We start from the raw sequence: 12,842 nt of genomic DNA, 5'->3' as shown, positions 1-12,842 counted from the left end.
TCCGAAAAATATCCGTAAAGGGGTGGGATTATACCAATGCAATAGGTTGTTCTCTCAAAGTACTCACAAAGAGATTGGACGCAATCGATCGTAATGTTTTATATTTTTCAATTTTATATGGTTTTTTTATAATTTTAATGAATTTAAAGTTATCAACTTGATATTGATTTTATTAAATAGATTTTTAAACATTTTTATCGTATTTTAGCGCAGTAGTAGCAAAAATGTATTTCTGTATTTGCAGTTCTAATGCGCTTCATAGATTTTTGTAACTGCATAGGTAAGTATCTCAAAATAACAGATTATGGATGTAACCAACTTTGAAACCAATACCTAGTCTCATTTGTCAATAATATGGAACCGGTTTAGTTTTATTTGAAAATATCAGTAATAAATTAATATTGAGACGTTGAGAACAAAACCAAATTTTGGTTCCTTCTTATTGTGACGACCAAAGAGGTTGACAAGTTCTCGTTGGTGGTGACTCACTTTAATAGATGTTGATTTTCAATGGTAGGTAGCTGTAATAAAAACTCTCGTGGTGCAGTGCGTGAGGCCCGGACCTTTCATCCGGGAGCTCCGGGTTTGATCGCAGTGTGGTCACAATATATTTAATTATGTGATATTCTCAAAGCCTGGGTGTTGTAATTATTGTTTCACTTCTATTAGTGTTTCAGTGCACTACTGTCATTGGCCTGTTGTAGTATTATAAAGAATGGGTTTAAAAAAGGTCACAATCAACAACATTTCTACAATAAAATTACTAGTATAACATTGGTCTTAGGCACTGCAGACATATTGTGTCTGGAATTCATTTTAATGATTGCCATCCATTGAATTGAATGTGTTCAAATTAATTGGGAAATAAATAAACGGGAAATAAAAATTTAAGACCGGGAATCAATTGTTTGTAGGTGCTAAAGTGAAACGGGACATAATTTATTAATAATATGGACAAGCATGCTGTCAACGTTAGTTTTTTGATCGACACCTAATTGTTAATCTATCAAGATTCTGAAAGAGATGGCGCTGATCGAAAGACTGAAAAAAGTGAGAACAAGCACCAACTGCAAAAATTCAATAGGTACTTACTAATTCCTACCTTGTACATTCTTAATAATAAATTCTTTTGCATTAAGTACCTACATAATATCATTTTGAAAGTAAAAGCTAATAATTTTATTATTTATGAAACATATCAGCGACAAACTGATTTGACATGATAAATTAATCATTTTTTTGTTATGTAAAAAGTGTTGTATTCAGACATATTTTAAATGTGTACCTACTATTATTAAATTGAGCTTAATACTATAGTAGCAAAAAACATTTCACCTTGAATAATGCACAGATACAGTTTCTTTTAATGTGCAATAATATTAGGGCAAATGTGATTATTGTTTCGGTTAGATACTATTCTCAACTTACATCAAGTCTATTACATCAATTTCTATTGCTCGGTAGGTACCACTTCGATTATGCCTTGTTTTCTGTCAAAACTACGAAACATTATGCTAATCTAATATGTTTATAATAGTTTGTGATTTATTTGTATTTCCATCAGCTTTCAAGATATCAAAAATAATTTACTCAGATTTAAATCATTATATGATTATATTCATTGATTTCATATTTTTCAGAATATTAATTATTGGTATTGAATCAAATTTAAAAAATGGAAAGGGTTAAGTGAGGGCACTATATACAAACCTACAAACTTATCTGTAGAATGGCCAAAAATGGAACTACAAACTATAGATCTACCATCATAAATTGGAATTTCAGCGAGGGCGCTAGTATGACATTGAGAATATTACCATAACTAACAAAAAAATGGTAATTTATAATTTTTTATTGCTAGTAGATTTCTGTGCAAATATTATGCAATCCATAATTCGAGAAACATGTTGTAAAATTAAATGGCATTTGTAACAAATTTATCCTCGATAGACAATTTTAGTTTCAAATTCGACCGGCTGCCAACTTACGATGGTAGATCTTTACCATAGGACGTCATTTTGAAAATGTCATTCGAATGTCAGATTTTGTCCAGTTACGAGTCTTGATTGGGTAATTTTCGACAGTGGCTCCCCCATCCCATTCTTCTGATAAGTTTGGAGGTCTGTACTTACAATATTATTGTCATATGATTTTCTATTTTTCATCCTGTAATTATTGAGCTTAACTTTAAATTCGCACAGCGCTAAGCGTTGCATATGGACCTCCACACAGTAGAGCACTGTTTCCTAGCTCATAGTGTCACGAGATGATTTCTATGAGATTGCCAACAACTCTTGAATTAAGTAATATGTTCATACACTATTCTTACAAATTTGTTCCATGAATAGTAAAAATAGTTACTAGTTTTTTGTTTCACATTTATTAACACTTCAAAAATGTTATACTGTTGATACAATATGTACCTATTATTTTTCACGTTGAATAAACACTGTAATAATTGTCAACTATTTTCCATAATGTTTGGTTTGGTTTTTAACGGAGAATTTTAGGTCTCTCTAGGGGAAAATCAAATCTATAAATCTTTTTTGACAAAACAGGTCTGACGATATATATTATAATGAAAAATCTTTTTGTATAGTTCCTTGTTCATTGGTTCCTTTTTATGGTCTTACCACCTTATACCCATCCTTCAACCTACTGAATCATCAAACTGATTATATTCACTGAAAATACAGTTAAGGATTGGGAGAGATAATAGGAGCTAGGAGGTCTTCACCAAGACAGTGATGGACTTCCGTTGATGATGGTATAGATATTATATTTTACCATACACCAAAATTGTACCCTACCTTCTGTAGAATTAATAGACAATTTAAAATCATATCACTAATTTTCCTCTCTAATCTTCTTCATTTCATATTCTAGTATTAGGATGGGCTTACAGCCCAAAAATAGCTCTTGATATCTCAATTTTGTAGAATTAAAAAAATATTTCCAAACCATCAACAACCACATGAAATTAATTGTGAGATGCAAGAAAATATTATGATGGTTACTAATTCACAAGAATATATCATTATTGTTAAACAATTATATATTAATCCACTTGACAACTTTTGTTTAAGACTATTTTTAATGGGTTTTCTCATTCTATTAAAAATGCCTTTTATGCTAATTTGGCGGTGGTCGAAGGTTACTTAGCCGCTACAAAGGGCAGCCGTGACATGAAAAAGGTTGGGAAGAGTAGAGGTTATATTAATAAACTTTTTTTATAAGAAATGTTATCAGGGATTTGCTTACTCCATTGGTTTCTTGCATTAGTTCAAACATACATTGAGATACTTACATGAACTTTTTACCAACCTCGAGATCAAACACACGACCCATAGCCTCAGAGACAGGCGCACTACCAACTAGAACAAATTATTATTATGAAATTTAAAAACCCATGGATATATATTACACTTTATTACGCTTGCTACTGTCCTGCATTTGTACTAAATTATTTTTTCAATTTGTCATTTATGATTTTAAATCATGTTTTGACCTTGGTATCTATGCTATGGAGTGTAGATTGAAATTTATTTCAACTAATAGGTAGGTATGTGATAAATATTAATGTATGCATCTAATTTACATAGCAGTTTGTATACATACAATAATGATAATCCAGTTATAATACTTGCATACTATTCAATTACTTCCTTATAAGTAATTAAAAAATACGAGATACTTGTATAAAAAAATGTAACCTTTGATTATCTTGTAACGAATACAATGTTATTATACCTAAAAATAAAAGTTTTCAATCAACCTATTAATAAATATTTTAAAATATTAAACTAATACATTAAAATACTATTCTGTCATATATTATAGAAATAGTTTCAAAAGAGGTTGGTGAAAATTGTATTTATGGTTTGAATCCTAGCTAAATCTATATTAATAATATTTTCCATTGCGTTCATTGTATAAAATCATGAGATATTATTGCCTTTATCCACAATAATATGCCGTTGGCTTTGGAATTATCTACTTTCTTATGCTTAATCTACTCCAACATTTACCACCATAATAATCATATCCAAGATGGCAGAGCGGCTAACGTGTTGGCTTATAATGTCGTGGGTCCCAGGCATAGGTCCAAGATTCGAATCCTATGTCTGGTAAATACATTATATTGTTTTTCAATGTGTTTTGAGTGTCAGAGTATGGACCTCATAGGTTGAGCAAAAGTGTCTAACACCCATTTATTGTAAAATAAAACTGTACAACTTTCACTCTATGGAGGCCCATATTATGTTCTTCTTAGGATCGAACATTGTTAAAAATATATATATTATCGTAATTTGAGTCATGTCCAACTACAAATAGGTTGTGATCTACTATTCAGTATCAAAATTGGCAGTGATGTATGACACTCTCTCATCGTCATTCTTCAATTCACAATATTATTTATATTCATTCATAATAAATATGACATTTATTTTATTTTGACTGAGGAAAAGTGAACAGCAACACTTGTCTTTCAACATCATAATCAACTACTCAGTTTTCCATTCGTCGTGAAAATGATGTTTTGGTCTTCTTTTAGGATCTCTTTGCACTCATCGTGAAACTATTCTCCTACTTAACCGTTTAAAGAGCCTACTGCATGACGAGAATAAGAACTATGCTTTAATTGTTATATTTATTTTAAAAAACATCAAAAACAAAAAAACTATATTAACTTTTGAATAATATATAATAAAAAGATAATAAAATAATTACCTTACTTATATTTTTTATAAAAGTCGATGTTTTTTTAAATAAATATAAAAAATATTAAAACTATGAATAAACTATAATATTGGGACCATACCTAGAATAAAATTTGATATAAATAAAAAGGACCTTAAGATGAAGCCTTTACTCAGCTTTTCTAAAAGAGGCACCTAGCGGAAAAATACGAAGCTTGCAATTTGAGACGTTTTTTTGATAATTTATTATTTAAACTGTATTTTAAAAAATAAATATGTATCTGAAAACATTAAAAAGAAAAATATTTTTTATTTTAAGTCAAATATAAACCTACAATTTAAGAAAAATGTTATAAAATATGAATTTGGTGCAGGGTCCCACGTTATTATTACCTACATATTATTTTGTAGAGCTTTGACTTAAAATAAAAAATATTTTTCTTTTTAATGTTTTCAGATAGGTACATATTTATTAATTAAAATACAGTTTAAATTGTAAATTATCAAAAAAATGTCTCAAATTGCAAGCTTCGTATTTTCCCACTAGGTGCCTCTTTTAGAAAGGCGGAGTAAAGGCTTCACATTAAGCATAAATTAAATAGTTTGAAATAAATACTTAACTTTTTGCATGCAGTTTTATTTATGCACACTTCATTTTTAAACACTTTGTATACATGTGCTCTGTCGCGAATGTTTTCCGGGGGCGCACGGGGCTCCCTCCACAAGTCGGGGTCCAACTTCCCTTTGCTGCTTCCCCATACCTTGGCCCACAAAACAGCCAACACTGCATCAAAAGCGATCGCCTCTCATCATCCAATCGTAAAAAACCTTCATTTGCTGAATATAAATTTAACAAAACGCCGTCGAAATCAAGGATCTGAAGTTTGCTAAATCCGACGAGCGAATAATGCTGTTGTGAAAATATATTGTGAGCGGTGGTCGCAGTAGTGATAGAGTGAGTAGACCGCAGTCGAAACCAAGTTGTCTGCCGCTAGCACTAACGCCGTGGCGCGTCGGAAACATGCGACAGAGCACAATAATCGGTCGAGCGACTTGGAGCGGCGAGCGCGCCCGGTGCGGTCCGGCCGCGCTTCTCGCCGGACGCTCGCTGTGGTCCTCAAAATGTGCTTAACTTAGAAATATTATCATATATTATGTTTTATCAATATATATTAGGTATATAGTTATTTTTTTATATATTAATTTGATGTATGTGTGTGGGGATTATAATACAAAAAGATAGATATACACAAAACGGAACGCGTGACTCAAAGAAAGTCTCCAAATGACGGAACTGAAAATTTTGTTGTTATTGTTGTCGGTGAGACAAATCTTATATAATGTGTTAAAAATAATAATATTGTTAGCGCCATTGCGCACTCTTAGTCTATCATCAGCTTGAAGTGAACGGAGCCACGATAATCGTGTTGGTCGTCCTTGTTCTTGGCCCACGCCTTGCACTCGATGTTGATTAGTACTCCGCCTGAAATCATATTATCACATACGCGATTAGTCGTTATGCTTCATTATTGTGCGCATCTTAGATGAGAGGAACACAAAGAACACGGTGATCAAGTACCAAACACTTTTTTTATTGAAAGAGACCTCTCAACTAGTCTAGATTTGGGTTAGAGCTTAGAGCAGCATCTATTTTCACCCCGTGAAAGTCTAATCCAGTGGTGGCCAAACCGTGGCGCATTGGATGATTACATTATATATGGCGCATTGCATCGTTGCGCGCGCCTACTTATTCTTTTGAAGTAGGCGCCATAACTGATCCATCTTCATATTTTCAACACCTGAGAGCTCTCATCTCATCTCAATGAACTAAATTTAAAACTACAAGGCAAGAATAAATTATTTCCTAGCTTAGTAAATAGCATCAGTTCATTTAAAATGAAATTAAAAGAGTAAGAAAATGAGGATTTGAGTAAATTTACACACTTGAAAGAACAGAATGAATGTGCTGCGGATAATAGCAATTTGACCAAATATATTGAAAAAATCAAGATATTGCAAGGGTCATTTGAAAGTAATTTTCATTTTTTGCTAAAGAAGAGATTGTCTTGATTGATTGAAACAATCTCACTTATTCCACATGCAAGCAAGATCTTATTACATATAATCAGCAGACGTCTGAAGCATTTCATCGACCGACAAATACCCAAGGAACAAACAGGTTTTGTTATGGGCAAGGGAACTCGAGAGCAAATTCTGAACATCAGACAACTAATTGAAAAATTTAGAGAGTTTAATACCCCTATGATGTTATGCTTTAATGACTATCAGAAGGCATTCGACTGCGTAAGATGGAACTGTATGTGAAAGGTACTTCTGGAAATGGGAGTTCCATCACACCTTACCTGTCTCATCAAAAACTTATATAACAATAGCCACACAAAGGTAAGAGTAAATAGCGCGTTTTGTGAGAGTTTCCGAACCGAGAAGGGAGTTCGTCAGGGATGTGTTTTATCTCCCCAGTTATTCAATATATATGGAGAGCATATAATGCGAAGAGCCCTAGATCATTGGCAAGGTGGAATAACAATTGGTGGTCAGAAAATAAGCAACTTAAGATTCGCAGATGATACCACACTAATCGCTGCTGATGAAAGAGAACTCACAGAGCTGCTACACCGGGTAGAGGAAGAGAGTCGCAAATACGGCCTCCTTATGAATAGGAATAAGACCAAGTTAATGGTTGTTGATCGGGCCAACCTTCTATCAACACCAAGTACACTCCAAAATCTCAAAACAGTCGACGAGTTTGTATATCTTGGATCGACCATCAGTGGAAAGGGCGGATGCGAAGCAGAAATAAGAAGGCGCACACAGATTGCAAAAAATGCGATGACATGCCTTACCACTATATGGAAGGATCAGGGAATTTCGATTGCCACAAAAATTATGCTTGTGCAAACATTAGTGTTCTCAATATTTCTATACGGAGTCGAGTCGTGGACCCTGAAGGCAAGAGAACGGAAGGCAATTGATGCCTTTGAGATGTGGTGTTGGCGCCGAATGCTTCGCATTTCTTGGACGGAGCACAGGACGAACCAGTCAATCATCCAGAGACTGAAGATAAAGGAAAAAGGAACGGCTCTCGACGATATGTCTGAGAAGAATTCTGCAGTTTTTTGGACATATTATCAGGCGCGGACCGGACAACCTGGAGAGACTGGTAGTTTTGGGTAGCCTCCAGGGAAGATGAAGCCGAGGAAGAGCGTCTGCGCGATGGAGCGACCAAGTGAAAGAGCTGACTGGGGGCACCATCCATTCTGCCCTAAGAGAAGCGGAAGATCGAGAAGGATGGAAAGTCTTGGTCGCTCAAAGGATGGCAAAATTGAAATTTGGTCACGATCCTCAGCCATGAGTGCACGACCAAGAAGAGAAGAAGCTAAAGAAGAAAAATGCATGCTCGCATTTATAAACCCATTTTCACTTAGTGAACAAAATGTAATACAGATGCCTAGTAACAACATACAAATGGAACTTTTTTTTGGATTTAAAAACAAATTCATTATTGATTCGAATTCGATGAGCTTTTTCCAGATCAAAATGCTTCTGACATAATTCATTTCTGGCGTTCATTACCTTGTGAAAATTTTCCAGAGCTAAGAAAATTTGCAAAAAGTTATCCATGAAATTGATTAAAAGCAAAACAAGGTCGCGAATAACTGATTCAAATTTTAAGAATTCTCTGCTACTCTCAGTAACAAATTTAACACCAAACATTGAAAGACTAGCGAAATCCACACGCTCAAAAGCTCTCAGTGCTCCATCCCACTCAGAGCTCTCTCTCTCTCATATCACATCCAAAAACTGTGGTCCAGAGTTATCTTCACCAAACGAGACTCTCCGGCAGCTGTAGCACGATTAGCGGGGTCCACAACAGCGATCACCCTCCCGTCCAAGAGATCATTTCTGACTATTGTAGATTGGTGCTCCAACGAACGTGTTTTGTGAACTGGCATAAATTAATTAATTTAATTGCGTGATTAAGTAATTCCTTTTCCTCCCCTAAGCGAAGCAGATGCTACCCCTATCCCTATTTTCCAACCCCAACCATGAACGTAAGAAGGTAGAAAAGGTCCTTGAGTTGTATGGCGCATCTGAACTCGTATGTGAAAAAATTGGCACATGGTATGCAAAAGGTTGGCCACCCGTGGTCTAATCGATTCTCGAACACTGATCATATGAAGACAGAATAAAGCTAATGTATTGCTATTAAAAAATTATGTTGATAATTTGAATAAGAGCTGTGTGCTTTTACTAAAAAGTACTTTTTTATGCGCTGTAAGCTCCTCTTGACACTTTATTCGTAGAAATTAAATAAATTCACATATTTTTATTAAAAATAATTGACTATTAATAGTGTTGGCATAAATAATGTACAATATTTTTATTTAAGAGCATACTTCAGTGAAACGGCAAATAATTTTCAGCAATAGGTGGGACGTAATTTCGGCCGCGTTGCCAATCGGAGAGAGATAGTCGAGCTGTAAGCACGTCAATTTGTTTTGTGATGGCGTCGGAGGAATTAATTCTTAAATCGTGTAAAGATGACTAAACAATGTTACGTATTTACTCGAAAAACAAATCATGTCAATGAATATATTATTATTATTACTTAAATAACAATAAACATAATATTAAATGGACGCATGGTTATTTTTTTGACAAATTATGTTTTGTTCGTCACGCGACGTTTGCACAATTTGCGCGTCGCGTAGTCACGATCTTTTTAGAGCATGTCTCAACTGAAGTATAGCCTTAATAACTTAATACACTAATTTATATTCAATTATTGTTATATTTGTTGAATTTATTATTGAAAACATATGCCTACAGTGGATTAAAAGAATATTTCAGATGTCCTCAAATGCCCGCAACATAATATTACAATTTTATAAATTTAAATCCACTGCAGATAAATGGATCCAAAAGCACAACGTCGCTGCATTTCCATCATTCAATTAAGATGTTAATAAAGTGTGTCCAGACTATGCGATATGTGGGGCCGCGATAGAGGAGCGAATGTATTTGGAATGGACATCGCGCGCATCGGCCAAATCAATATCGCCTCACGTGCGACGGGCGGAAAATCCGCCGCGACGCGCCGTCACTGAGTTAGTGAGTGGGCACAACTGCCCACTACTGCCCCTTTTCGCTTCTGTCAATTTATTTTAACATACAACTAATTTTTTTCACAGATTTCAAAAGTATATGACTAAAAATTATTAAATTGATAATTCAGTTTGCCAAACTGTATTAATTATTTTTTTTATAAATGTCACTATCGATGGTTTCAGATATTATGTCATCATCATCATCATCATCATCAGCCGGGGTCAATCCACTCCTGGATGAAGGGCTCCCCAAGCTTTCTCCAACTCTCTCGGTCCTGTGTCGTTCGCTGCCACGTATTTCCGCCGAACTTTACCAGTTCGTCAATCCAGCGGCTTTTAGGGGCGACCCTGTGGCCGTTTCGTGCCCCTTGGGTACCACTGGATGACGGCATTTGTCCAGCGGCCGTCCTTTCGGCGAGCAATGTGCCTCGCCCATCTCCATTTCAGCTGTTTGGCAACGTCTATTACATCGCGTACTCTTGTCTGCTTCCTAACCCATTCGTTTCTCTTACGGTCCTTCCGCGTGATGCCCAACATACACCTCTCCATGCCTCGCTGTGTGACTTTTATTGACTATATTATGTAAATGAATATAATGTGCATGCTATTAATTATTATTAAAATCATATAACATCAGATATTATATAAGGATATTTTTACTGACAACCACATTTAATATATTTCATCTGGTGAAAATATGTTATTCTTTCTTTAATTTATTTATTACATAAATATTAATGAAAATAACCATATGTCAAATTGTCACCACATTTCTAATTTATATGAAAAACTGTATTTTTCTTCAGCAGACATTGCCAGTATATGCTCCAATAAATTATACTTACTAATATGTTTGAAGAAAGTCTTCAATCTATTTTTATACAAAATAATCGCTAAAACTAAATTGTCGATCGACAGTGATTCTTAAAGGCACCGTTTGGTGTTATGATCTGACTGAAGACCTGGTATGGAAGAAAAAAATAAATCGCATTTAAAACAAGTTATAACTAGGGTGACAAATGTGGGTAATAAATGTAGATCACATCTAATTGTTTTCATCAAAAGTCGGTTCTTATTGTTGAAATGGTCATATTTATAAATAATATATATTTTACTAAAATATTATTATATGATAAACCACAATAATATGAATGTTAAATGGTATTGATACGCTTTCATAAACCACAAAAATGTTAAAAAAAATATGACAGCTATAATGAAAATTATGTAAAAAGTATACTAACGCTTAGGACGCTCGAAGAAAAGGGCCACAAGGGGGCTGAGGTATCCGTCCGTATTCGTGAACGGGAAGTAGTAACCCGGAAATTCGCGCCTCGGGATGTATAGGATGGGGCCGATGTTCTTGTGGTCTTCAGGGTTTTCACCCCCGCATGGCACCTACACATTATTCTGGACACACGAAACAACACAAACATAGTTATATTAGTCAAAATTCTGTTTCTACATACCTACTTTATAAAATGGTGGATTCGGTTGAATTAAAAAAAAAATGAGCATTAAATAAAATTGTTTTAGTATGAGTGGGTTTAAAATTGAGAAAATGATTCGAAAAGTGACATGGGTAATAGGTATTTTATTACTTTTATATCTGAATGATTTCACCCTAGGTCCTAGAGTATTTTTGTATACCTATTTTCATAATACATGAAAATATTAAAATTTCACACCATGTTGAATCATTTACAATCATTTACGACGCCGGTATTTACGACGCCGGGCGGTACTAGAACCCTCATCCATTATATTACGGCCAATGTACTATCAAATTATGTGTATTCAATGAATGTGACATTCTCAAATTTTGTGAATTATTCGTTGAAATACTCTTTTTAGTTAATTAGAATAGTTAGCAATTACATCGTTCAGCTTGAGGAATATACACGGCGTTGATTTATTATAGAAATAATTATTTTCCGCGATGCACGGCTTCCAGGTGTCCACAGGAACGTTGCACACCTTTCCTTCTGGTGGTGGCATATAGTAGTCGCAGGCCACGCGGTTGTCGGCCCCTGGCGCATTCGAGTCATTCTTTAAGTACACTGTAAATCAAAACAATCCGTTGAGAATGCACTAATGGATCAGAAACCTTGACATTATTTAATTTTCCTTTTGAGATTCGTGCAAATTTTCAGTTTTTAAGTCTGGTTTTGAATTTTATATTTTATTAATACCTATAACATTTAACTCAAAATAGAAATATCATATTTCATTTAAAAAAAGGATTGACTAAAAAAATATATTATATCTAATACTATTATATTTAAATTCACAATGCTATTGTTAATCTTGTTACAGATTTTTATTTATAAGTGAAGGCATGTGAAACTATGACTTTATGTATTTTAATATTAACACTATCGACTGAAGGTACTTGATGGAATTTGAATTTAAATTCTAATGGATTCAAGCTCTGTACTATTCCATTTAAGTCGTTTTTTTGCGACCCGGGTTTCGCCTTTCGGCATCTTCAGGCGCCGTGTACACTCACCAAAGGTAAATACACACTGACAACGAACTCTCTTTACTCTAGCTTATATAATAAATCAATACAATAAATTATGTAAAAACTCCATTACCTACCTATCAAGTCAAAGGTTACAAAAAATACAATAAACAAATTATGAATAGTTGAAGTGTCAGTAAAAAACCTAATTAGTAAAAACCCTATATTATTAATAATAGATCATTATTCTTTATGAACAATAAAAATACTACATTCAAGAGGTGTAAATCGTCAATTCTAAGAAAAATAATTAATGGGATAATAATACTCTTACATGGTACCTACTTTTTTTTATTATTTAAAAAAAAACATATAAACTCGCCTAATATAATATATATAAACTCACCTAATATACACTCATACATAAGTACCTAAATCCTCATCCATTCATTCTCATACATACATATATACATTTTGTATCAATAACATTGACCGAATAGTACAGAGCTTAAATCCATTAGAATTTATGTATTTTAGTTTATTAACACA

The 12,842-nt window shown here is 33.9% G+C and overlaps 1 pseudogene across 1 annotated transcript; it reads right to left on the bottom strand.

Annotated features, from left to right (window-relative positions):
* Positions 1-5,713: 5,713 nt before the first annotated feature.
* Positions 5,714-11,827, bottom strand: LOC147066045 (sodium/potassium-transporting ATPase subunit beta-2 pseudogene; annotated as a pseudogene). Its single transcript, XR_015071628.1, has 3 exons — positions 11,807-11,827; positions 11,074-11,227; positions 5,714-6,183 (listed from the first exon to the last, which is right to left on the bottom strand). The product of XR_015071628.1 is annotated as a sodium/potassium-transporting ATPase subunit beta-2 pseudogene (transcript).
* Between the last annotated feature and the right edge of the window lie 1,015 nt (positions 11,828-12,842).

This window comes from Rhyacophila brunnea, unplaced genomic scaffold (genome assembly GCF_057557595.1).
Source record: "Rhyacophila brunnea isolate RB1 unplaced genomic scaffold, BYU_Rbru_1.0 scaffold_5, whole genome shotgun sequence".
Taxonomy (NCBI): Eukaryota; Metazoa; Arthropoda; class Insecta; order Trichoptera; family Rhyacophilidae; genus Rhyacophila; species Rhyacophila brunnea.
The sequence above is the reverse complement of the archived record's forward strand: the minus strand, read 5'-3'. Positions and strand labels throughout refer to the sequence as shown.